This window comes from Panulirus ornatus, chromosome 3 (assembly GCF_036320965.1).
Source record: "Panulirus ornatus isolate Po-2019 chromosome 3, ASM3632096v1, whole genome shotgun sequence".
Taxonomy (NCBI): domain Eukaryota; kingdom Metazoa; phylum Arthropoda; class Malacostraca; order Decapoda; family Palinuridae; genus Panulirus; species Panulirus ornatus.
In genome coordinates this window covers 8678619-8705552 of record NC_092226.1, presented here as the reverse complement: position 1 = coordinate 8705552, position 26934 = coordinate 8678619, and the positions used below count along the sequence as shown (strand labels likewise).

At 40.4% G+C, this 26934-nt stretch overlaps 1 long non-coding RNA gene across 1 annotated transcript; it reads right to left on the bottom strand.

Annotated features, from left to right (window-relative positions):
- Window positions 1-1240: 1240 nt before the first annotated feature.
- LOC139760345 (uncharacterized) lies at window positions 1241-8884 on the bottom strand. Its single transcript, XR_011715317.1, has 2 exons — window positions 8744-8884; window positions 1241-4261 (listed from the first exon to the last, which is right to left on the bottom strand). It is a non-coding gene; the product is annotated as an uncharacterized lncRNA (long non-coding RNA).
- Between the last annotated feature and the right edge of the window lie 18050 nt (window positions 8885-26934).

The following is a 26934-nucleotide window of genomic DNA, read 5'->3' as shown; positions in this document are numbered from 1 at the left end:
TCTGTTACCTAGCTTTACTAAGTAATATCATCTGTTATCTGGCTTTCCTATGTACTGTTCTGCAAATAACCCCATTGCAGACCATCATGTCTTTTATAAAGTTTTACAAAGCAGTTTTAAATACGTGAAAGCAAGCTTTAGTATGAATTCAACCAAGCTAGAAAATGTAAGTATGGCAGAATACAAAATTGTAATAGTCACTGGTGACCTAAATCCAAGAAAATAGCGCAACGAAAGCGATGAAAAGAGACGAATATCTTTTTTTCCAATTCATGAATAAGGCATTCGAATTTTGCAGCAACAATTCCCTTTTCAGATTGTCCGTGAATGCATCATAATGACAAAGTATTTCACTTTGGACAGTGGCATGTGTACAATATCAGGGCTTTCCTTCATACGAACGTACGAGCGCGATGAAAGATGACATGAAATGCAGGTGTAAAAGAGAACCACTCACCCATTCGTCGAGTCAATCTCACCTTTCTCCATTCTACACTCAGTCTCTCCTGGTACTTCCTCAGACAAGTCTCCTTTCAAAGCTCACTTTCATCTCTCCACTCTTTTCTTCCAAAACATTTTCTTTTTTTTTTGAAACCTCTACAAATCATCTTCACAAGATAGTGAGATCAGACATCCCACCAGCTGCTCCTCTCGGTAGAAAGACATTTCAGAAGACGACGACAACCCGTAATCTAAGAGTTTAGTTATATTTTTTACCATACCATATTAGATCAAGTCACCCCATCTTTCCCACTATTACAACGTCCTCAAAAGGACCCGTTGATCTATGGCCGTTTGTAATTCTTTAAACAACCTTCAACATGATCGTTTTTATCAAATCATCACAATTACCATTAACCCTAGACATGATAGTATCAAAGTCCCTGTATGTTGGTGGCTACATCCTGGGACACTTGGTGCTTCCAGCGATCAGTGTACACCAGAAGCTGTGGGATAGGTGTAACACACACACTACCCTCAGCGTTCACTGTACACTAGTAGCTGTGGGATAAATATGTCAGACATACGATCATCCAAATGAGAGATTAGGGAGCTGTCTCTTTGCTTAGGTCTTTGTAAAATATGTTTTATGTAAGTAACTCCAATTTCCATAAGACGTGCTAGGTGCACAAAATCTTTCATGTCATCTAACCACGACGAAGAAAAGGAAAGAAACATACATGTAATGCCAGCACGGACGTGCTCGGCCACATCAAGTGTGGGGGATTTAAACGAGTCAGAATTTTAATATCTGATTGTTATTATGTACTCAAGATACAAACACGAGGTAAAACAATTATCCTGTATTGCATAATGCTAGACATGGAAATATCTTAATACCTTAAAATCAGAAATAAAGCAATCTTATATACTGTTGCAAATACATTTTAAACACTTTTGGCAAGGCTTGTTGGCTATGCTGCCTGGGACACCAAGTAAACCTAACCTAAGAGTCTACTACTGTAAGAAACATTGTGGAGCAACACAAGGGTTCATGATACCAAATAACTCAAAAACTTTTTTTTTTTTTTTTACGTGAAGTTATTCACCTGTAATGTTGCTATAACGCGAGTCGTATTACCTTCGTTCAATGGAATTCAGTGTTTTAGCTTTCTAATAAAGCCTCCAGTCCGATTCCATTGGCCATTTCTGGCAAGATATCTTTTCCACATCTTTTTTCTTTCTACAAATGGACGAAATCCGTGCCTGTCAATCTCTTGCATGTATTCTCGTTTCCTTTCTAACATTTCGAAGTTGCTGGACCCTTGCTTGCCAGCCGTGGCCGTGCTTGTATCTGTTCAGAGTCGATCATGAGGTCGATGTACTCCAGTGTTGACGGTGGATTTGGCTTGAGAGTTATTTCCAGTAAATAGTTCCAGAGACACACTCACTGGCTCTGTTATCCCCAGCACTAATACTCTACTGCTTCAAACATCTTGAATTTTGGCTCAAATTTTTCTGTTAAGAGGTTCTTCTCCTTTGGCTTCCTGGTAGCGGTGCTCGAGATCCTCTGCTGTTATGGTTACTGCCACTAACACTGGATCAAGATTATCCAGGAGGTTCTTGCGCACGTAGCAAATGACAAAGGTGACAGTAGCCATCAGATAATGTTCAACAAGAGTCTCTTATTATTTTAAGATTCTAATGGTAGGCATGACTGCGCTGAAGACAATTTACTATATAATGACCAGCTGGAATAGGGAACCTTCTCAACTATTGCCTTCATTTACAGTGAAAATAACCAATGCATGTTGGCTTTGCCTACTGCATACCCACAGTTGCTGGTGCGGTCTGGCTCCCCCTTCGGCTTACCAGGAGGACTGGTTGGCTTAGTCGGTACCTCTGTGTCATAGCTCAGACGAACCCTGCCTCACAACAGGCCCGCACACATCATCATCTGCGCTCAGATTCGTGGCTTCTTAGCTACGAGATTCAACTTCATGTGAGAGAGTGCGCTGGAGTACTCCGTCAGGATGTTCAGTTCTGTTTTCCTTTGTATATCTAGTGTAAGGCTCGCTGGTTAATTGGAGAAGACTCCATATTTCTCAGCACACCTGGCAGGCCTTCCTCCCTCAACACTTCTGCCTTTGTAATGGAGGCAATACTAGGTTTTTAGAAAACCAAAGTTTCTCGATGGTAATTATTCCTTTCAATGTAGAAATTCCTCCTCCTCCTCCTCTTATTCATCCTTGAAAAGATACATTGCTATATTCGCCTTCTGAAGATCTTCAGTTATGCTCCTCGTATCATTTCCTTAATTTGTGTTAATTTGACGAACTAATGGATCAGTTTTGCTGTAAGTCCATGAATGCAAGGGCAGCCACGTTAACCTTGAAATAATATTAATCATATCGTATCCTCAAACTTATTTCTTACGATGCTGTTAAGCTACTGTCAAGATACTTTGTCTGACGTAATCTTAGAATTTACTTTTCTGTTATCTTTATCGACCGAGTCGTGAGGATACTCGAATATTGGGGCACCAGCCCTCTGGGGACCGATGTTATCATGTTTCATATCAGACGTAGCCTTTGAATCATCACCATAGTAGGTTTCAACACTCCTGCCAGAACTGAACACTATTGAGTCTATTTTCTCTGGCGCTATAGTTGTGACGTCGCTGACTGCACCCTGACTTTGTTCTGCGAAGGGGAGGTTTTTACGTTCATGGAACCGTATATGTCGAGGCCTTATTCTATGAGAACTGCTGTCCTCATATTGCATACCAGTTGCCGCCCTCGAAACGTTAAGGTCAGATGAATCTGGACCGAACTGAAGGTTAGGCGCCTTATTCTCATAATCTGTTTCAACTTTCTCGACAGAACTGAACAGTATTGTCTCTCTTTCCTCTGGCGCTCCAGTTGTATTGTCGCTGACTGCAGCTGGACTCCGTTCTGCGAAGGGGAGGTTCTTACGTTCATGGAACCGTATGTGTCGAGGCCTTATTCTACGGGAAGTGCTGTCCTCATATTGCATACCAATCGACTCCCTCGAAACTTTAAGGTCAGATGAAGCGTCGGGTTCAAAACTTGAATCTTGACCAACCTGATTGTGAAGCACCGTATTCCCATAGACTGTTTCAACTCTCCTAGCAGAAGCGAACACGAACGAGTCTATTCCCTCTGGCGCTACAGTTGTATTGTTGTTAACTGTAGCCTGACTGTGTTCTGCTAAGGAGGGTCCTTACCGTCATGGAAACTCGTATATCGAGGCCCTACTCCCTGGGAAGTGCTGTCCTCATATTCCATACCAGTCGACTCGCTCGAACCATTAAAGACAGATGAAACATCGGGTTCAAAATTTGAATCTTGACTCACCTGATTATCAAGCGCCGTATTCTCGTAGTCGGTCTCAACTTTCTGGACAGAACTGAACACTATCGAGTCTACTTTCTCGGGCGACATTACAACCGTAACGTTGTTAAACTCAGTCTTACTTTCTTTTGGGACGGGTCGGTCCTTCCCTCTGTTCGAGTAAGGCATCTTGTACCGCCAGTGTCTCCAACTTATTCCTTTTATATTGCAAGGCTGCCGAGGTAGTAATGTCCTGGGGGGTTGATGATGGGCCTAATACCAGTGAGGTAGTGGTGTATGGGGTTGATGATGGGCCTAATACCAGTGAGGTAGTGGTGTATGGGGTTGATGATGGGCCTATTACCACAGTAGTGACGTAGGAACGTTGATGATAATCCTTACATCAAATGTACCGTCATTTCATAGCGTTGAGGATATTAACACGATTGAAGGAGCGATGTATTAAGCTGAAAATGCAAAAATAAAGATTAGAAATACTGGCAAATGAGAGTTGGGTGAGCGATTCTCAGTAAGATTTACGAATAACATGTTTTGGAAGGAGGTAAATGTGCAGAAGACGAAGAAAATAAATGGGAACATCGGTGAAGGGGGGGATAAGGGGGAATGATAACATGTACTGCTAAAGTTGGTAGATGGAGCGAGTATTTTGAAGGACTGTTAAACGTGTTTGATGCCAAGAGTGGCAGATGTTGGGTGGTTCGGTCAGGGCAGTATTCTAAGAGAGTGCGTCATGGAGAGTGGTTTGGTGAAAAGTAATAGGTGGTGACAGCCTTACTCTAGGCGAAATGTGGCAAGGCAACGGGATTGGATGGCGTTGCAGTGTAATTTCGTAAACAGGCCGATTTGTTGATCTGCGATTCATGATGAGGTGTCCGAGGACTGGCGGAATGCATGTATACAGCCATAGTATAAAAGCATGGGGAGCAAAGGTCAGTGCTCAAACTACAGAGGTGAACTCGTCGAGTGTACCTGGTAAGCTGTATGGGAGGGTGAAGAAGGCATGTGCAGAGCATCAGTATAGGAAGGAACAATGTGGTGACAGAATTTATATAGAATGTATGGATCAATTACGAGAAATATCTAGAGAAATAGAAGGATTCATATGTGGTATTCATGGATCCGGAGAAAACATAGGATAGGGTTGATAGATATACCTTGTGGAAAGATATTACATACATATGGTGTGGGAGGAAAGGTGCTAAACGGAGTGAAAAGTTTTTTTACGTATAGTACAAGACGTGCGTGCGAGGAGGTAAAGAGAAGAGAGAGTAGTTCCAGGCAAAGGTGGGTCTACGACAGGGCTGTGTGATGTCACCCCTCACATTAATAAAGGATGGTTTCCAACTACATGGAAGTAAACTAACCATTCATAATCGAATAAACAGATTTAACACAAATTCTATAGCGACTCCCCTGCAGCATTAGACTTAAGAGTTAGATAGAGCGGGTATCGTTCCATCATACGAAATGACTAGTTACAGTCCCCCATCCTTACCCAGGACACTGATAGGGGACATGTCTCGCTATCTTATCTCGTGAAACTCGGGGTTTATCTGCTGTGGCACGAGGTTTCGGCGAGACACTTACATCAGGAGTGAGGTGTCATTTACTTTAACAGCCTCATTATTATGGAGAGACAGATGAGCGAGAAAAATTATCACCAGACTTTTTTCTTCTCCTCCGAACACACTCAAAGACGGGCCGATCTGTGCTACTTATGGTACTGTGAGCTCACACAGAGTCAATGATGACTCTCCAAGAACACATACTCGACCTGTCCCTGAAATGGCACACCAGAAATTGGTTGTATCAGTAAGAACCCATTCTTTGTATATCATGAACTGTTGCCCAATTCCTTTTTGTCGTAATTTGATCGCGAAACAGCAAGCGACCTTCTGTAAACACACAAAACGATCATATAAAGTGAAACATTAAGTATTTCTGTGATTATAAAGCCTAGATTCTGATACATATATGTATCTCTAAATGCGTAACTGGCTTACAGGTAGTCCTTGCATTCGAGAACACTTCCTACAAAGACCTTCAACCCTTTTGCAACTTTAAAAGACCACCTCACTGAATGTTAGTAGAAGGGTTACTGGTTTGTGATATTCTCGAGATATTAATGATAAATTAATTGTAGATTACATAGCTAATGCCAGAGATGAAAGGGGGTGCTATCTCTATAGTATGATTAAGGTAAGAGTACGACTGATTGATGATTTTCTGGATTTTCGAATAAGTTAGACTACCTACTGTGGTTATCAAGGAGAATATGAATAAAATATATATATATATATATATATATATATATATATATATATATATATATATATATATATATATATATATATATATATATATAAAGCTGTAAGAGTATGCGAGAGTCTAAGCAAGTAGATTCTAGACTGGTGTGGGCAAGAATGGAAGTGGATGGAGAGAGATTTGTGCATATGCACTTCGCCATGAGAAAAAGATCGTGAGAGACAAGCTTTTTTGAGAGTAGTTATTTGAGCGTTTCAGCAGTTTTGATGTAAGAGTGGGTATCAGCGATGGGTGATCTAAATGCGAAGGCGAATTGAGGGTGTAACTAGAAGGCATAGGGTATTCAGTGTTGTTAATGGAAAGTGTGAACAGCTCGAGTTATCTGCTGGAGAAAAAAAAAAAATAACGTGATCGGAACTGTTTAAAAAGAGGGACATACACAAGAATACATGTGTGAGCAGGAGATATGGTCGGCAGGCATTAATGGATTACATATCAACTGCTAGGCGTGTATGAAGACTATGTAAATGTGCTTAGAGGGACTGCTGGTAGGACGTCTGAACACTATCTTGTGTAGGAAAAGGGGGAATATTCGTAAAGGTTTACGGAAAGAGGAAACATTGTCGGTGAGAAGAGTGGCGAGAGTAAGTGAGCTTCGAAGAAAGATTTGTGTGAAAAAATACTAAGATTGAGTGTAGAAGGGCATAAGGTGAGAATAAATGAAGTAAGGGGATTGAGTGAGGAATGGGAGGTATTCAGGGAATCTATGCTGGCATGTGAAAGAGTTGCATATGGCATGCGAAAGGTGGGTGGATTAGGAAGAGTAGCGAGCGAGGGTGGTATGAAGTAAAGTTGCTGGCGAGACAAAAGAAAGGCGTTCGGGTGGTATTTGTACGCAAGGAGTGCAAATGAACGGGGGATGAGCGAGACAAAAGAGGGCGGCAGGTCAAGAGGAAGGTGCAGGGATTGAAAAAGAGGGCAAAATGGGAAATAGGGTGAGCAACTCTCAACAAACTAAGGATAACATATTTGGAAGGAGGTAAAGAATGTGCACAAAAAAAAAAAGAACAAATGGGAACATCTGTGAAGGGGACAAAAGGGCAAGTGATAACGGGTAGTGATTAAGTGAGGAGATAAGAGTATTTTCAAGGACTGCTGAATGTGTTTTAGGCAGTTGATATAGACTTACATAGTACAAAGGCGAATGAGAAATGATCCCTGGAATTAGACACCTCACTGATGAAAAAAGGTTAAAGATACACTTTTCACTCACTTAAGAGGAAGAGGGATAAAGGGGATATGATAAATATATCAAATGGGTGAAGGGCATTATTAAAGGTAACATATATATAAAGTTCTTATAATGGCACCAACGGTTAGGACAAACAATAATGGATTTACATCAAAGGAAAATAGATTCAGGTCTGTTGTGGGTAAATATTGGTTCGGGAATATGTTAGTGGATTTATGGAACCAGCTGCTGCCAAGTACAGTAGTGGAAGCTAGGTTTTTAAGTAGCTTTAAGCGAAGGTTAGATGTGTTTATAGCTTAAGGCGGTTGGTTGTATGGTGGACAGACAGGCTCAGGACTTGCCTAGCATGGGCTAGTAGGCCTCTTGCAGTGTCCTTACTTATGATGTTCTTATGATAGAGTGGCAGATGGAGGGTGTCCGTGTTGGGGCGGTATGCGAAAAGTGGTTTAGTAAAGAGAGAAGAGGTGGTGAACGCATTGCGTAAAATGAAAACAAAAGAGGAGAAAAGTAAAACAGGAGGGGAGGATTTCGAAACCCACACCCCCCCTTCCCTCTCCCACCCGTTTTAGTCATTTACGACACAGAGAATACGTGGGCACTAATCATATTATATATATATATATATATATATATATATATATATATATATATATATATATATATATATATATTACCAAATCTATCATGTACCTGGATGGATCAGCCACATACAGCTTTCATGGCACTGTTCAAAACACTTTAGTATCCCAAAACCAGTGTCATCAAATGGAAAATAAATGGATTTCACACTTACTCTAATCTGTACACTCGGCAAGTTCGTCACGTAAAGCCACTGTCGAATTACCTAAGTTCCCCCCGCCTCCCCAGCCAAACGTTTTCCTTTATCCCTACGTTAACTTAAGTTGGTAGAGGGAGGGGGTTGAGTCAACCTATATAAACAGTAGACATCTGGGGGGTAAGTCAACCTAACCTATATAAACAGTAGACATCTGTCTACCGCTTCCTGTACTTTCTAGTACACTGCTTTATCCCTTCCCGACTGAACTATTACCTCTTATAAAGTCTACTTAAACCATCCACATTTACTTGACTAACCTCATGACTTTTTCACACTTATGAAATTCTTCATACCATCAAGGTAATCAGACTTGCCCACGCTATCATACTGTTAAGATGTTCAGGGAAATTTACGAGGAAAAATAATAAGTATTGAACTTCCCCGTAGTGTAAACACGATCATATAAACACTCATAACATCCATTTTCTATATCAAACCGCGAAAAACAAACACCTAAATATACATTCTACGCGAGATCGAATGAATGAAGTTAAATCTATATTACAAGATGAGTCATTCAAATCGCGTCTATGTATGGAGAGTCTACTCGTAAATCTTAAAAAGTGCACTTACTTGAATATGACAAAGAGATAGAAAGGCCTTCGTTTCGCCGGTCGCCACGTAGGTTCTACCTAGATACGAGTGGGTAGTGAGTTGCTCCTCACTAGTTCGCTGCCTACGATATGGTGACGGTGAGGGAGACCGATACGTGTGTTTATATAAACCCGCCACCTCACACCACCCCACCCCACAGATGACGGTTCTCGGAAGCCGTGTTAAGGTACGTAGCGAAACGTTCTGCTCTCCAGGCCCCAAACGTACTTGTTGTCAAACAAGGAAAAAAATATGTCCATGACGAAATGAACATCTGCAACTAGTCTCTCTCTCTCTCTCTCTCTCTCTCTCTCTCTCTCTCTCTCTCTCTCTCTCTCTCTCTCGTAAATAGGATGCAGCAGCCGACCAAGGAGTTACATGAGCTGTAATACCCGCTCGGGTATTGGGAAGGATATAGTAACAGTTGTTACAGCATCATCATTTCAGTGACTATCAAGACGTTGTTCCTTGGTCCAGGTATACGTGTCTTTCGTCTTTCTGCATACCTTGCACGGGAGATGCTGGATTTCAGTTCATGAACACACAATCACTCCACGTCAACACCCAACGCTCTTGAATCATTATCGTAACATTCGATTTCCTTACGGTAAACTACACCTTTTGGCAAAATCACGTTGTCATTTTGATTATATATATATATATATATATATATAATTGTATGTTCTGATGTATTCTGTACAAGCGTTTTTGGAGCCTTATTCATATCCGCGCCTCAGACCAGGGTTATTGAAAAATAAGATAAAAGTATGTAAAGATTTTTTTTTTGTGTGTGAATTGGAGGATTTAGAGGACCATGTTAAGTGGCAGTTATTGTACACTTGCATATCTCAACGAAAGCATAACTGCAGGTTCACAGATTCTTAAATTTTAACTGTCGAATGTTTTGTGATGTGGAAGGCGGCGCACAGATGTGTGGAAGGCGAGGTGTGTGTGTGTGTGTTCTATTGTTATCAAGACTAACTCGCTCCTTCCTGGTATATGATTATGATAAGGGCAGATAAGGCTATGTGATTTCCTGCGATTCGTGTGATGTCAGGGATGATGGACATGTTCAGAAAATGGAGACAAAGGAACCTGTTACAGAGCTGTCTTAAGTCAGCAGCAAGATGAAAATATATGAAGACGCCTGTCAAACTAGTGTGAATCTTCATCTGTTCATATAACTCGTTTCGATAACACCAAAGTGACATTTCATTCTTTTAAGAGCTGTAGTGGAAATTACCAAATTATGTAGTTTGATCATGTATCATTTCTCAGCGAACAGTACAAACGTAACTTCATCCAAATGAGCGAGAACAAAGAAAAGTCGAATGAGTAGAGGCAGGTACAACGGTTGGAAAAAATACTCATTCACTCGCGCGTGACTTTGGTATGTATACGTGAGCCATCATACATACAAAACGTTTCAGTAGCAACCGCAGCAAAGCGACCATGCCATATACTCATTGCTATTCCCTATTTAAACAGAAGCACTAAAAGGAAAATAAGTTTGGAGGCACATTGACTTTCGCTATATATATATATAATTACACTCCTAGCAACACAGATTAAATGAAGTATTCCGAATGAAAATGAACAAAATGGTCAGCGTACAGAGTGGTGGCGGGTGGCGGCAACACACTGTACCTGAGAGCCTGCGCGCGCGATGATAACAGTCCTTTACCAAGAAATCGGTCGGTCTTGCCTCTCTTCGTACCCTTTTTTTCGCAATTGTTATACAACCGACAAATATTGGAATTCATACAGGACTTACTGTCCCACACGAGGAAGCTCTTATGCACGGTAGCTAAAGCGACTAACTGCATACGTTTTGGTAAACAGTAGATGATGATCGCTAAATTGTGGTATGCGAGGGTTGGTCGGGCCGGAGGTTGGTAGACCAGTGTTACTATGATGCCATATGATAATTTATTGTGATATTTCAGGTATTTTAATAATCATTTTTGTAATATTGGCAGGAGCCTTACGGAGTTACTATTATATTTTAATGTCACGATTAAACAATGAAAAATATATAAAGTATGTTTAATACTTTATATAACCTGTGAAAGTTTGACCATTCATTTCAGTATAGGCCTATACTTTCCCACAAGATGTCATCAGTATAACACTATATATCTTATGGTATATCATCTCTTCTCTTACTGATAAGCATCTGGATTGGTGTCAGAAGTGTGTGCTGCTATCATGTAGTTTTGTATGAAGACCCAACAACAAGAAATAAATTGATATGATTTATATTTGATTAAATCATTGTGCTAACACCTCGTGCCACTGTGAGGCGCGAATCCATCAACGGGTTCTCTGAAGCTCCCACGCCTGTAGTGCTGAATTGAGCACAGCGTCGTGGGTCAGATGACGTCCCGTATCTTAGCATATATTTCATCATGGCTGCCCCATACATGTTCGATGGGGATGAGATCAGGGGATCTGTGTGGGTATGGTAAAAGGGGTTGTTCAAAATGGGGATGTCTGGCAAATCACCCCCTAATTCCTGGATACGTATGGATGGGTGTTATCCTGCAAGAGATGGAAAGGAACGGGTAGGAAGAAAAAAAAGCGTTGTCTCAACGGGTAGGTTCAAGAGCCTCGTAATACGTCAATATACTACTACTGGCCGGTGAATTTGCACTCTCCTCCATCAAGCCAGCCGATCCACCACACCTTGTGGACATACAACCACACCAAGCAGCACTGACCCTGCCACTCCTCTTGCCTTCCACCATATGCTTGACCTCAAATCTCATTGCATTTCAAAGGCATCAGAAAATACAGTAATACAATTTATTTTTTTTCATACCTATTCGCTTTATCCCACATTAGCGAGGTAGCGTTAAGAACAGAGGAGTGAGCCTTAGAGGATATATCCTCACTTGGCCCACCTCTCCGTTTCTTCTTCTGGAAAATTACAAACGGGAAGGGAGGATTTCCAGCCCCCTGCAATACAATACATTATACCAATGATATAACTGACGACGAATTAGCATATATAAAACATTAGCCGAGACGGTACGGGACATGATCAAAGACATCTCATAAACGTCATTATATATATATATATATATATATATATATATATATATATATATATATATATATATATACACACACACACGAGTCCACGGGGAAGATGAAACAAGTTCCCAAGTTCACTTTTGTGTAATAATCACATCAGGGGAGATACAAGAAAGAAAATAACTCCGTTGTTATACAACAAAGAGACGTAGCTAGGACGCCAAATGGCGTCCTAGCTACGTCTCTTCGTTTTATATCAACTGACATTTCTTCCTTGTATCTCCGCTGATGTGATTATTACACGAAAGTGCACTTGGGACCTATCGTGTTTCATTTTCCCCGTGGACTCATAAGAATATACTTGATAACGTGCAAAATTGTGATCCTTTCCAATATATATATTATGACAGACACGATGGTTTACGAACATATTTGCTGCCGGAGGACATCAATATTATTCTAAAACTCCATAATGTATACAGATGGATAAATGGCACTAAAGAGAAAGTGCCTACGGGATCTAGCCATCAGGCAGAGAGAGAGAGAGAGAGAGAGAGAGAGAGAGAGAGAGAGAGAGAGAGAGAGAGAGAACAATAGTCAATTTTACGGCACGAGGAACTTCACAAAGTGGAACCATTGTACCATACAGAGCAATAGAGAAAATATTGGAGTCTCTCTCTCTCTCTCTCTCTCTCTCTCTCTCTCTCTCTCTCTCTCTCTCTCTCTCAGCCCTCCCCCCCCCCCCCCCCCCCAACCAAGTCTGCGCCGGAACTAGAGGTTTTATTAAGATTGTCAAATTATATCGGTCTGTGTTATGCCTGGAGATGAAATGCGTACTTATTGACGGTGTTTTCCCTCGAGAGACGTGCGTCCAGTGGGTAAAAGGAGGTTATATTTATTACCTGCCCTGACCCTCGCTTTGTATCTGGGAGTAGGACCAGTGAGCCAGCACTCACTGCCTCTCAAATTTCCTCTCATTGTTCAACTGGCTCGGGTCGGTAGTATATATTCTCTTATTCCCCTCATCCCCACACGTGGGGGATGCTAGTTTTCAGTCCATAACCTATATACAATTTCTACCATCACACACTACATCACTCAAAGTTCATGTAACTCAAATCTCCGATCTCTTATGTTTTCCTTCTGAACCATAAGCGTTAAACAAAAGTTTTAGGGAAAAATTTCCTTGGCGGCAACTGTGTGCGTCAAGGTACTCGTTCCTATACTCCAGATGGATATTAGTAAACTTTGTGCAAGATCTTCCAAAATTGTTATCAACAAAGAGGAAGCTAAAAATCTTTCGAAAAGAGAAAATTCTATTTCGTCAATTCAATTTCATTCTATCTCTATCCATCAGGATTTAATAAGCATACACGATTCATTGAAGCTTCTTGCATGATATTCAAACAGGGTTCAGTCTTCCCCTAAATCATTTCCTGTGTAATTGAATATCAGGTAATTTCAAATTGCTTTCAGAATACGTTCCTATTAATTAATCATTCCAATTTCGTGGAAAATGTCGTTACAAGGCAGAGTTTATGATACGAGATGGTGAAGGAGACGAAATTCATACTACTGTGACAACCAAATGGGTGTGTCACTTCCATCCTCCAAACTTTATTTCCACCTGGATCTCTCTTTTTATATCAGCTGAGACGGCACGGGCATCCGAGGCATCTAGACCATCTTATTAACGCTCTCTCTCTCTCTCTCTCTCTCTATGTATATATATATCCTGAACCAGGTACTGAAATAATCGACCAACCCCTAAGGGTGGATGAACAGCTAGCTGGGTTGACTGTGGACCAACGGCCGCAATCAGGATTCGAACTCTACGCTAGACCATGGGCGGCCCGTGAATGCATCAGGGTCAGAAACCCAAGCCAGGACCATTCACTGGGATGCATCACAGGTGCTTTTCAGCAAACTGCTTCAGGTTGAAGAAATGTATCAACCTATTCTTCAGTGAATCTCACAGGGTCAACACACACACATCCCTCTCTCTACTGACGTGCCAAATTGACCGGAGTGTTATGAGGTAAATCAATAATATATTACTCCCTTTTGCTAAGCAGTATTGCTTAATTATTTCCAATATATTCTTGACCGTTGCACCTTTAACCCAGATAGAAAATGCGAGGCATCCAGGAATGAGAATAGAATGACCTTCAAGGTTCATTAAAGAGTTGTAGATCACAGCACATCTAGTGTGTTTGATGAAAGACTTAGGGACAAGAATAGTCTCCACGCAAAATCTAAGGAAGAAATTTTAGACTCCGTTTAAAGACAAGGAATAGAACTCCGTCCTAAGACAAGGACTTGGGGGGGAAGAACTTTATTCCCTGTCAAGAAAATGAACAGCACCGTTACAAGACGAAGAAAAGAAACGTCTCGATGATCAGCCAACTCAAACTCGCACACAAAAAAGGTAGTTTACTAGTCACAAAATGTGATGGTTGGTTCCCTTCATTGACGCCTCCCTCCACACACGGGTACCGAAACTCATTTCCCAGTGCAAACAAGGAATAATCATCGGCTAACAGTGCTCACTACGTCGGTCAACACTAATGTCTTCCCCAGCTGCTGAACGAGACGCAAACAACAGTCCAACGAGCCTCATTATTCTTTGCAAGTCTCTTGGTTAGGAAAACATGTAGATCGTGTTCCTGATGTGTAGTTCAGAGAGCAGGCAAGATTACTATAGTACTTTTTCATTCATCTGGGATATATATATATATATATATATATATATATATATATATATATATATATATATATATATATATACATATATATATTTTTTTTTTCAAACTATTCGCCATTTCCCGCGTTAGCAAGGTAGCGTTAAGAACAGAGGACTGGACCTTTAAGGGAATATCCTCACCTGGCCCCCTTCTCTGTTCCTACTTTTGGAAAATTAAAAAAAAAAACGAAAAAAAAAACGAGAGGGGAGGATTTCCAGCCCCCCGCTCCCTCCCCTTTAAGTCGCCTTCTACGACACGCAGGGAATACGTGGGAAGTATTCCTTCTCCCCTGTCCCCAGGGATATATATATATATATATATATATATATATATATATATATATATATATATATATACATACATATATCGCAGTTTCATGTGTGGCGACGAGAATGGATGAAGGCAGCATGCATGAATATGCACGTGTATATATGTATATGTCTGTGCATGTGTATGTATACGTTGAAATGTATATGTATGGGTGGGCGTTTATGTATATACTTGTGTAGGTGGGTGGGTTGAGCCATTCTTTCGTCTGTTTCCTTGCGCTACCTCGCTAACGCAAGAGACAGCGACAAAGTACAATAAAAAAAAATGAAAGTATATGATCGCAGTGCAGGGGCACGAAAGGCGTCTGTCTAATTCATCCAATTGGATTCGCGAGATGAAAGGGATTTGGAATCTCTGGTATCCGTTACTTATGGATGGGAATCAGGCATTCGAATACCAAGTAACGGCTATGCGATGCTGATGACTTCGACAAGGTAACAATTATTAGAGCCGTTTTACCGAGACTGATAAGCGAGGCAATATAACCAGATATTGGACCCTATTCATGATGAAAACCAATCATCATCCTTATTACTATCATATCTTTTATAATCAATATCATTATCAGCATTATATAATTATCAGTCTTTTAATACCACTATTATCATTACATTTATCAATGATATGTTTAGACATTGTCATTCGGGTTGCAATGCACTGATCACATGCGCTGATGTATGCATTAGACGTAGGATCATAGTCAAACGCTCCTATCCAATCAAAGAGACTCGAACCCGGGGGCCTGTTCGATAACCCAGCAATGCACTGACCTATGGAGGATCTTATAAGATACATTCTCGGTACTGCTATTCGTCTCATTCCACCTCCTGGATCTTGACTAGTGATCAATGAAACGCCATTCTCAATAATGTACATGGAAAATAGAATATGTAGATAAAGGGGGAGTGTTCCTTTCTACCACCCTGATCAGACAGTGCATAAATTTTTTGCGGGTACTAAATAAAAGACGATTATGAAGTTTTCGTTAATGCCTTAGGATTAAAGATAATTGATGAAAAATAACAGTTACGAAATTACATTGGGTACAAAGAGTACACATTCAAATGCCTATAAAATTTCCCAAAATATCCACCCCCCCCCCCCTCACAAAATTGTATATATAAATTTCATGCATACTCGCCAATTCCCGCATTAGCGAGGTAGCGTTTAGAGCAGAGGACTGAGCCTAAGGGGAAAATCCACCCTTCTCTTTTCCTTCCCATATATATATATATATATATATATATATATATATATATATATATATATATTAGATAGGTATGATAAATCAGAAATACCTGGGAATACCTGTTTAAAAGTAAGGACTTATCACAAATGTACGTACGGGGGAGGAAAAGATGGTCAGCGGACATATTGGATTACATGCTAATTGATAAACGCGCAAAAGAGACTTTTGGATGTGAATGTGCTGAAAACTGCAGCTGGTGGAATGTCTGATCATCGCTTGTGGAGGCGAGAGTGAAGATTTGTAAAAGTGTTCGGTAAAAAGAAAAAGTTTTGGGTAAGAGGAGTGTGTTGAGAGTGAGCGATCTCGGAAAGGAGACTTGTGCGAAGGAATACCACACGAGATCGACTGTAGAATGGAAGAGGTTGGAGTAAACGGAGCTAAGGAAGGTGGGTGAGGAATGAGAGGTAGGTAGAGAGGCAGCGCTGGTATTTGCCAGAGATGCGTGTGGCATGAGAAAGGTGGGCAGGTTAGAAAAGGTGGTTAATGGTGCGATGAAGAAGTAAAGTTGCTAGAACGAAAAAGAAAGACAGGAACATGGACGATACTTACAAGGAAGGAGTACACGTGATTAGATGTATAACAAACAGCTGGAGGTGGTCATGAAGGTGCTGGGGTTGGAAAAAAAAACCACACACAAATAGTTGAGGTGAGTGAGTATCTGTAAACTTCAAGGAAAATTAGTTTCTGATTGAGGTTAATAGTGTGCGAAAAACAAGAGAAGAAATGGGGGAACGTTGGTGAAGGTGGCACTTGAATAAGAGGCAACAGGTAGTGATGAAGTGAAGAGGAGACGGAGTAAGTCTTTGAAGGAGTTTTAGATATGTCTGATGATGGTGGCAAATGTAGTGTGTTTGGGCTGGGTTGCTGTGCAAAGTGCGAGAGTCATGAGGAGTGGTTTGTTGGAGAGACAAGAGCTGGTGAAAGCCTTGTGCATGATGAAATGTGGCAAAGCGGCTGCAGTGGACAGTACTGCAGCTGAATTTAAAAAATATTGTGACTTGTGGTTTGGTTAGTTAAGGTTTCAGTGAATATATAGATCATGATTAGATACCTGATGATCTACAGAATGCATATACAGTGCCATTATAAAAGAAGCAAGGATCTTTTTGAAGCATTTATGGATCTGGAGAAAGCATGTGATAGGGTTGATAGAGATGCGTTGTTGAAGGTCTTAAGAATACAACGTGTGGAAAGAATGCTGCCAGAATTTTTTTCAAGGGTGTAAGGCGTGTGTACGAGTAGAAAAAGAGTAAAAGAAATGGTTCTAAGAAGGATGGTCTGCAACAGGGGTGTGTGATGTCACCATGGCTGCTTGATCTGTTTATAGAGGGAGGTAAATGCAAGGTAACGAGGTAGCATCAGGAACATGCTAAGAATGGCGAAATCCGTTCACATCCATTCTCTAGCCGTCGTGTGTAATTATGATATATATATATATATATATATATATATATATATATATATATATATATATATATATATATATATATATATATATATATATAATTTCGTATGATAAAATATATAGCTTTAAAATGATGCTTTGTGTTATACATAGTGCCATCAAAGCTGTGCAGTAAAAGTTTTGGAAAAAAAAAAATGCCACACCTACGTACACACATCCCTTCATAAAAATAAACGAATCATTTTTCCTCCATTAATATGTGGAGATCAGTCTATTATAGGTAACTGGGATATCTGATGCTGTGTACTTTATTTAATTGGTTAGATAAACATGATTCAAGGGAATAAATAGATTTCAGGCTGCGTTTTAATTACACAAATGCATTATACATTTTTAAAGTTTTTCCACGGAATGAATTCAGCGTTATTTACATATGTGTAGTTGGGAGAGCTGTTGGCTATGTTTATACAGTATTGTGGCGTGGCTGTTCGGTGCACTTTTTGTGGATATTACGAGTTTATATTAACACATGTATTCTATACACGCAAGCATTTACCTATGCGATACATAAACTAATTTATTTACAATTACCCCTGGACAAGTTTCTATGAACGAGTCCTAGTGTTAACCAGGACGTTTTTAAAAGCCTCCTGCAGCCCAAGGGTGCGCAACGACCAGTAGCAGGGATATATAAACTCTTTGGGAGTAAGAGGTTCTTTGCTTTGACGAGATTGTACTCTCGATGATACAGCCTCGCCAGAGTGAATTTTCACTCGTAGCATCATAACAGGAATTATATATATATATATATATATATATATATATATATATATATATATATATATATATATATATATATATATATATATATATACTCTTCTAACTTCCTTCCTCTTCCTGCTACAACTTTAAAGCATAATTACGGGAAGGCAATATACCCATGTGAATGGTTGCGGTCGCCAGTCCCTCTGCTTCAGCTCCGGCACGGCCCATGTACGTAGTCATCAGAGTGGTGTCAGGCTACTGAAGACCTACACGCTCAGTGGTTTACGCGTAATCCTGGTGGGATTAAAAGGGGACGGGCAAAGTGGATGAGATCTGTATGTCGACGGGGGACGTTCGCAAACCGCTGGTGCCTGACACACTATATCCTCTCTCTCTCTCTCTCTCTCTCTCTCTCTCTCTCTCTCTCTCTCTCTCTCTCTCTCTCTCCCATAGGGAAATTCTCAAAAGCCATGTCTGTCATTTTAGCCAATGCTGCTACATAGCCTTTGCTCAGGTATTGAGAGATTGAACCGCATTTTCTTGAACCGTATTTTCAACATGATCCCATCCAGGTCCATCATTACAACACAAGTCTTTTACCCAGATGGTATGTAGGGGTTTTGCTTGTATCTTCAACCTGACCCACTCTCCTCTCTTTCTCGCTCATAGCTTTAACAGTGCCCTGCCAGAGAGAGTGAAGGGAGTTGGTTGTTCTAGATGAATGCCTCAGGTTATTAGAAGCTAATACATTGTCGGATCGATGAATTTCTTGACATCATGAGGTTTAAAGTATACTAAACTATATATATGTATAGATGGGAAGAGGATAGAAATGTTCTCAAGTTATACCTTACATGTGTACGATGTTTGATATGGAAATTCACAGGGAATTTATAGTTGCTGTATTGATAGGTTCAATGAGGAAAATTTTAGACCTAATGAAACTAGCAATATATGCCATAATAACGTTAAAGGTTATAATAATAACTGGAAATACTTATTACTATCATTATCAATATTGATATTACTTATTCGTAATAATGAAAACAGCACTAATATCTTGAGAGCATAACAAATGAGATTCAAATGAATTACGTTGATATACCCAAGGACGTCATGTTAACAGAGAGAGAGAGAGAGAGAGAGAGAGAGAGAGAGAGAGAGAGAGAATTCAGGCACTTTGACCTGATCACTTTAATGTGGACTATTATAAAGGAAACTCCGGCCATCCTCAAAGCTCATTGGACGAAACCACCGTCTCCCAGACGAGGACAGGACGAGAGAAGAGGACGCGTCCTGGACGACGAGATGATGTAGCAAAAATGACAATTGAACATAAGCAATAACACCTTTACGCTGATTGGACAATAGCAACATGAGGCTAACCGAACTGAACTATACACATTGCTGCCAATTAGACAAGAACATAGGCACTAGAAATGCACCATATACATTTCGCAGCCAACTAGACATGAACACATGCACTAGAATTGCGCTATGTACATTTTGCTGCCAATTAGACAAGAACACAGACACTAGAAATGCACTATATACATTCTACAGCCAAATAGACGAGAACACAGTCATTAGGGTAGTGGAAAAGAACTAACAACTTTTGACGATTTTACAGACAGTTAAAACGAGTTACTTCGAAATTTGTATCCCTGACGAACGTACCAATAGGAAGCAAGACAACTTATCCAACACCATTGGCGTAATGTGGTGGATGATTTGAAGAAAAAAAAAAAAAAAAGTTATGTCATATTTCAGTGGGAAAACGGTTCCTTAAAAGGAAGTGCGACCATATGGCCCTCCAGTGTAAAAGGTTCTATCATGAATGATACAAAAAGGCACACAATGCAAAGATACTAGACAACCTTTAAAGTTGGTGTGATACATGATGAAATTATGTTGCGAACATGTGCAAAGTATTGACGATGGGACACAGAAAAGGCCTCGTCAAAATGAATTCAAGTACAAGGAAATATTCAAACAAGCTCTCTACATGCTACACATGGCCAAAACTAGAACATATTTCTCAAGTTTGGTCACCGCACTTAAACAAAACGAACTAGTAGAGAAGGTCTGAAAGAGGACGACAGAGATAGTGCATATATAACACAGATAACCGATTGACACCGAGAAGCCAGAGGCCCTAGGATTTTAAACCTGCCTGGTCATGGACCGTGTCAACGGAAAATATATAGAAAAAAGTCATACCATACAAAACAGCACCCAGAACAATCACAGGCTGTTTGAACAACAATCTGCTCGTCGTTCACAATATTGCAATAGCAATACACAGACCCCTCGTATACACACCAAGTCATAAGCAATAGAATTATAAGTCTTACCCCTATGAACACAACAGTATGCTCGTCGCTCACAATATTGCGATAGCAATACACAGACATCTCGTACCCACACCAAGTCATAAGCAATCGAATTATAAATCTTGCCCCTACCTCATATTACGGCTACCTGTGCCCACAGATCCTTCCACTTCCAACAAACAGTGACAATAGATTACACTCCATTACAACTAGTCAAGCACAAGACTAAACACTCTCGACTTGGATTCAAACGTCACCCCACTAGATATACACTCATCAGAAATCACACTTCCCAGACACACACGGGTTATGTACACTGTGGACATCAGCCAACCATCCATTCAGAACTATAAAAACATCGATTCAACCTCTCAAAATCCATCATGTCTACGATGCAGTTACGATAGTGAAGACACTGAACACCTACTGCTGTCTAGCACTCTCCTTACACAAGTCCGCTCGTAATATCAATACGTTTTATGACTTGTGGTTCTGACCGGAGTATGTGGCCGGTCTCCCGAGAGCTGCTGGAGCCCCATAGAAGATACAAGGGACTCTTAGGGCAGGAAAGTACTGTGTGTGTGTATGTGTGTATGTGTGTATGTATACATACGTATATTCTACAACTTCAAAAAAGGAAACGCACACCAGTGGGCTAAACCAGTAGACCAGACAGAACAAGCCTACAGCCTAAACGAGTTTCGTGTATATTCTAATCTTTTCTTTATATAGACTTTCATTTATTTTTCTTTCCAAAGACGTGGAGATGCACATTTCAACCCAGTAGGTCAAAGCGGTGGTGCGTCTGTGATCGAAAGGCGAGGACTAATTGTTTTAGCATTTTTTCTATCTTTTATTCTGTTTAGAATTGTTTTAGATCGATAGAGAAAGTGGGGGGAATAGAGAGAGAGTTTCAACTTATGTACGTCCCTACCTATCTACCATGTACTGACGGCGACATTTTGCCGTGAGTGAAAGTCGAAAGAGAGGAGGGAGAGAAAGATGAACTGCCAATATCCTTCATATTCCTCTCTCCTCCCGACAGATTTGGAGCACAAACAATATTCCCGAAAGACATTCTCAAAAAAGAAAAACTACAAACTACTCAAACTTCTCCCCTTAACCCCCTCAAAAACGATATCCAACGACACATGATGGAGCCGTAATATTCGCTGTCCTTGAAACGCATCTTGCATACTGGGGGAATTCGCATCGAACTCGAGTGGAATATTCATTTGTGGCAAACAAGTTCACCGTAATTTGGCAATCTCCTGTTGAGAGACACACACCAGCAGGCATTAAATTTGCCCACCATGAAAGAAAGAAGAGTAAGGGGTGGCCTGATCAAAACACCTACATTTCTCAACTAATCCGATGAAGTTAACAGTGAATAGTACTTCGAAAGATGCAATGACAGAACAATGTTGGCCATATGAAAATTAATCAATAGAATCGTTATAAAAATATATAATTAACTAATTAACGACTCACTGCGAGGGGACAACGAGTAACGAAGGTGGACAGTGAATACAAGAAAAAAGTTGAAAGGTTTTAATGTGGCTAGTGAATACAAACTTTTAAAAAAAGGTTTGTGATTAAGAGAGCAAGTTCCAGAAATGGTGCTCCCCCACAAGAGTGTAGGCCTCTCTCTCCCTTGTAGTGTACAAATTGGTCATTACAAGTAGGTGATCAAACCCGACCTCGCCTAGGTTTACTCAAGGAGGCCCGAAATGAACGTTAGTCCTTCCAAACCTCTCCTGCCCCCAGCTGTCATTTACCCCTATGTCAACAGTCATTCAATACGAGTTTCACGGTGAAGTTAACTAGATTCTGTAAATTTGTTTCCCCGAGGAAGAGGGGGATGGCCTTTTCTCGGCCTATATATATATATCTTACTCCTTTTCGTGTTATCTCCAAGAACGTCTCTTATTAGTGAGGGCTTCCATTGTTCTCAACTTCTTATTCGTGAGGCCTTCCATGGTTCCTTCATTTTCTTATTCGTGAGAGCAATGTTCCTTTCATTTTCCTTTTATTCGTGAGGGCTTCCGTGGTTTTTTCTTTTCTTATTCGTGAAGGCTTCCGTAGTTCTTACATTTTCCTCATATTCGTGAGGGCTTCCATGGTTCCTTCATTTTCTTATTCGTGAGGGCAATGTATTTTCCTCTTATTCGTGAAGGCTTCCGTGGCTCGTACATTTTCCTCATATTCGTGAGGGCTTCTTCCATGGTTCTTTCATTTTCTTATTCGTAATGGCTTCCGTGGTTCTTCTCTCATCTTCCTCTTTCTTCGTGAAGTCTTCTATGGATCTTCTTTCAACAAGACAATAAGCTAGATTGTTTTCCTAGATGCTACGACGCCTAAACATATCGCCACACTGCCTCATAAAGCTCTACGGATTCAGAATAGGTCAAGTAGATGAGTAATGACCACAAATGTCTAATCTATGAGGCTACACAGTAATAAAGGAAACCTGATGGGGGTCTAGATGTTCCAAGTGCACTTTCGTGTAATGATCACATCACCAAGGGAGGTACAAGAAAGAAATGTAACAGTCATCTGATATACAACCTCATTGGAGGGGGGGATGCTATTTCATGTGTGGCGGGGTGGCGACAGAAATGGATGAAGGCAGCAAGTTTATATCTATATGTCTGTATATGCGTTGAAATGTAAATGCGCGTGCGTTATGTATATGCATATGGGTAGGTTGGGCCATTCCTCTTCTGTTTCCTTGCGCTACCTCGCTAACGCGGGAGACGGAGAGTAAGTATAGCAAGATTATATATACATATATATATATATATATATATATATATATATATATATATTAGATATCTGGGAGTGGATCTGGCAGCGGATGGAACCATGGAAGCGGAAGTGGATCATAGGGTGGGGGAGGGGGCGAAAATTTTGGGAGCCTTGAAAAATGTGTGGAAGTCGAGAACATTATCTCGGAAAGCAAAAATGGGTATGTTTGAAGGAATAGTGGTTCCAACAATGTTGTATGGTTGCGAGGCGTGGGCTATGGATAGAGTTGTGCGCAGGAGGATGGATGTGCTGGAAATGAGATGTTTGAGGACAATGTGTGGTGTGAGGTGGTTTGATCGAGTAAGTAACGAAAGGGTAAGAGAGATGTGTGGAAATAAAAAGAGCGTGGTTGAGAGAGCAGAAGAGGGTGTTTTGAAATGGTTTGGGCACATGGAGAGAATGAGTGAGGAAAGATTGACCAAGAGGATATATGTGTCGGAGGTGGAGGGAACGAGGAGAAGAGGGAGACCAAATTGGAGGTGGAAAGATGGAGTGAAAAAGATTTTGTGTGATCGGGGCAAGGATCCAAATTTTGCGCGTTTGAAGTATATTCCTACGAATACACGGGAAAAATGTAACATGTTCCCAAGTGCACTTGTCTCAGGGGAGACACGAGAGAAATATTACAGTTACTTGATACATACAACGAAGAAACTTAACTAGGACGCCATTTGGTAAACATGCGATTGTCCAATGGTTACGAAATGGCGTCCTAACTACGTCTCTAAGTTGTATATCAACTGACAGATTTCTGCCTTGTGTCTCCCCTGATTAATTGATCATTACACGAAAGTGCACTTGGAAACTTATCGCGTTTCATTTTAACCGTGGACTCATAGGTATATGTGTGTTTGTGTGTGTCGCTATTAATGGGCCACAAAAAAAAGTTCCCTTGTGTCCAATAAAGGCAATTAGGAAGCGATATCTGTGGCCGACGTGGATGGTTGGCGTTAATGGCGAAGTTCGTCTGTGTAAATTGGTGTCTGTCGAGGGAATGTTTACCATAGATTTCTGCAGAGTAAAGTTTGTGATGGATGTTTACTGTTGGACGTCTGTAGCGGATGACTGCGATGGAAGTCCGTGGTGGATGATTGTGGTGATAGTCCATGGTGGATGAGATATGGAAATTCACGTTAGATGAATGTGGCGGATGCGACTCTGGTTTTTTTTTATCATACGACTGATGTCTATGGTGGACGTCTAGAGTGGAAGTCGATGGTGGATGACTATAGTGGATGCGACGTGGGTCGTTTCATCATTTTATGGGGAACTGTGGTGGACATCCATAGTGGATGAATGTGGTGGAAGCGACGAGTTTTATTTTTTCAAGCAATTGAAGAAAAATAGTGTGACGGGAAATTCGTGGATAAGAGTAATTATGATGACAACTGATCCGGATATACGGGCGTTGAGGAATCACCAGATGCACCAGCCAAGCATGGCCCCCCTCTCTCATCTTGCACTCCACCAGACGTCAAAACATTATTATCTTTGATGGGGAATCATTAGCCGTGTGTGTGTGTGTGTGTGTGTATATCTATATAGGTGTGTGTGTGTAGCTATATACGTGTGTGTGTGTGTGTAGCTATATACGTGTGTGTGTGTGTAGCTATATACGTGTGTGTGTGTGTAGCTATATACGTGTGTGTGTGTGTAGCTATATACGTGTGTGTGTGTGTAGCTATATACGTGTGTGTAGCTATATACGTGTGTGTGTGTGTGTGCATCTACATACGTGTGTGTGTGTGTGTGTGCATCTACATACGTGTGTGTGTGTGTGGCGCGCACTTTCTACGACCTGTTGCTCAATTCATTACTGGTCTCATCAACACGCAGCTTAGCGATGGAGGAGGAGGAACAAGTTGTTCTTATAACAGCAACACAAGTACTCACTTTACCCTACCACTTCCCCTAGCTGTTGATCATCGAAGTGGTGAAACAGAGAGGAGAGGAATTCAGGAGGATCCACTCACTCAATTCTAAAGAGAGATGAAAGAAATATGGGTGAAACGAAGGAAGAAAGCAAGGAACGAAGGAATGAAAGAAGGAAGCAGGGAAGGAAGGAATGAAAGAAGGAAGCAGGCCTAAGACAACTCGTTACGAGAGGAAAATGCCAACCAGTACAACCAAAGAGACTAGTTTCTCGTTGGAAAATCTTCCCGTTTACTTAGTTTGGTACATTATATTCATCACAAACAAAATTCATACTTCTGTGATTATGTAATCCTTCAAAGTAATCATGAAATCTCCCAATAAAGTAATTATGGAATCTCAAAGTAATTATGTAATCCCACAAAGTAATTAAGTAATCTCAAAGAAAGTGGTCTGTCTTTAGGACCCCACCACCCTAGCGTGTGCCAGATGGCCATATGGCAGATAGAGTAATGTACTCTCTCATTAGCCTATCAGAATGTGGCTCTCCTCCGCCCGAACTTGACATTTCGCATCAATCCAGCAAAGCCCATCAACATGATCTCATAGTATATATTCCCAGCCCATTAAGTGTACTTGAAAAGTATAGTTTTAAGAGTACGCAAGTCGAAAGTCATTGACGGAACAAGGTATGAATGTGTGTGTGTGTGTAGGGAGAGAGGAAAATTGTCAGATCTATTTTCGATATAGATAAAATAAAATCTTTTTAAACACTCAAATGAAGACGTACCCAGACGTAGGCCAGGTAAAACAGACAGAAGGGAGGAGAGAGTCTACAATCGCTTGAAGGTTAGGAGTTCTGTCCAGTGAACAATTTTATCACCAAACCTTCATGTAAGGATATTTTGTTCTCGTCTTTAAAAGGGAAGCTCATTGGAAATATAATGGAAAGATGATTCAAAATGAGTATCTTTATAAAACTATAAGTGTATGAGAGAGAAGCTTTTAAAGAAAACTGAGAAGGTACATATATATTTTGTTCGTAAGTACAAGCTGTCTTTCACTGTTACGACACACAAGAACTATCCAATTCTTCTTGATACATCATATGCTGCAGACAATAGACTCTGCTTTTGAATAAGCTTCTGAAACATCTTTTAAAATCCGATTACATTCTTTTTGGAGTTAAATCAATCCAATTATGAAATATAGACACTAACGAATTTTATAGAATGTGCATTGAATATGCATTACGTAAATCTGCATCATATGCTGTAGACAATAAAATCAGTTTTTAAACGAGTTTCTTAAAAAATTAAAATCTTATTCTTTTCGTAGTTAGATTAATCCAACCATGAAATATAGACTATGATAAATTTCATAGAATGTGCATTAAATATGCATTACGTGAATCGCATAATGGCTCTCTATTCCAGTATTCCGATTCCCAAAATTCTTCACTTTTGTTGCGCATTTGTTTCAGACAAGTTAATTCATATTACCCAAATTTTACAAACCTTTTTAAGAAAACCAATTCTTCAGTTTTCTGATAAAAAAGCAAAATGTGGGAATTTCTTTTTTGATAGTTGAGAACACCCACAATACGTTCTTTTTAAAAAGCTTCCATG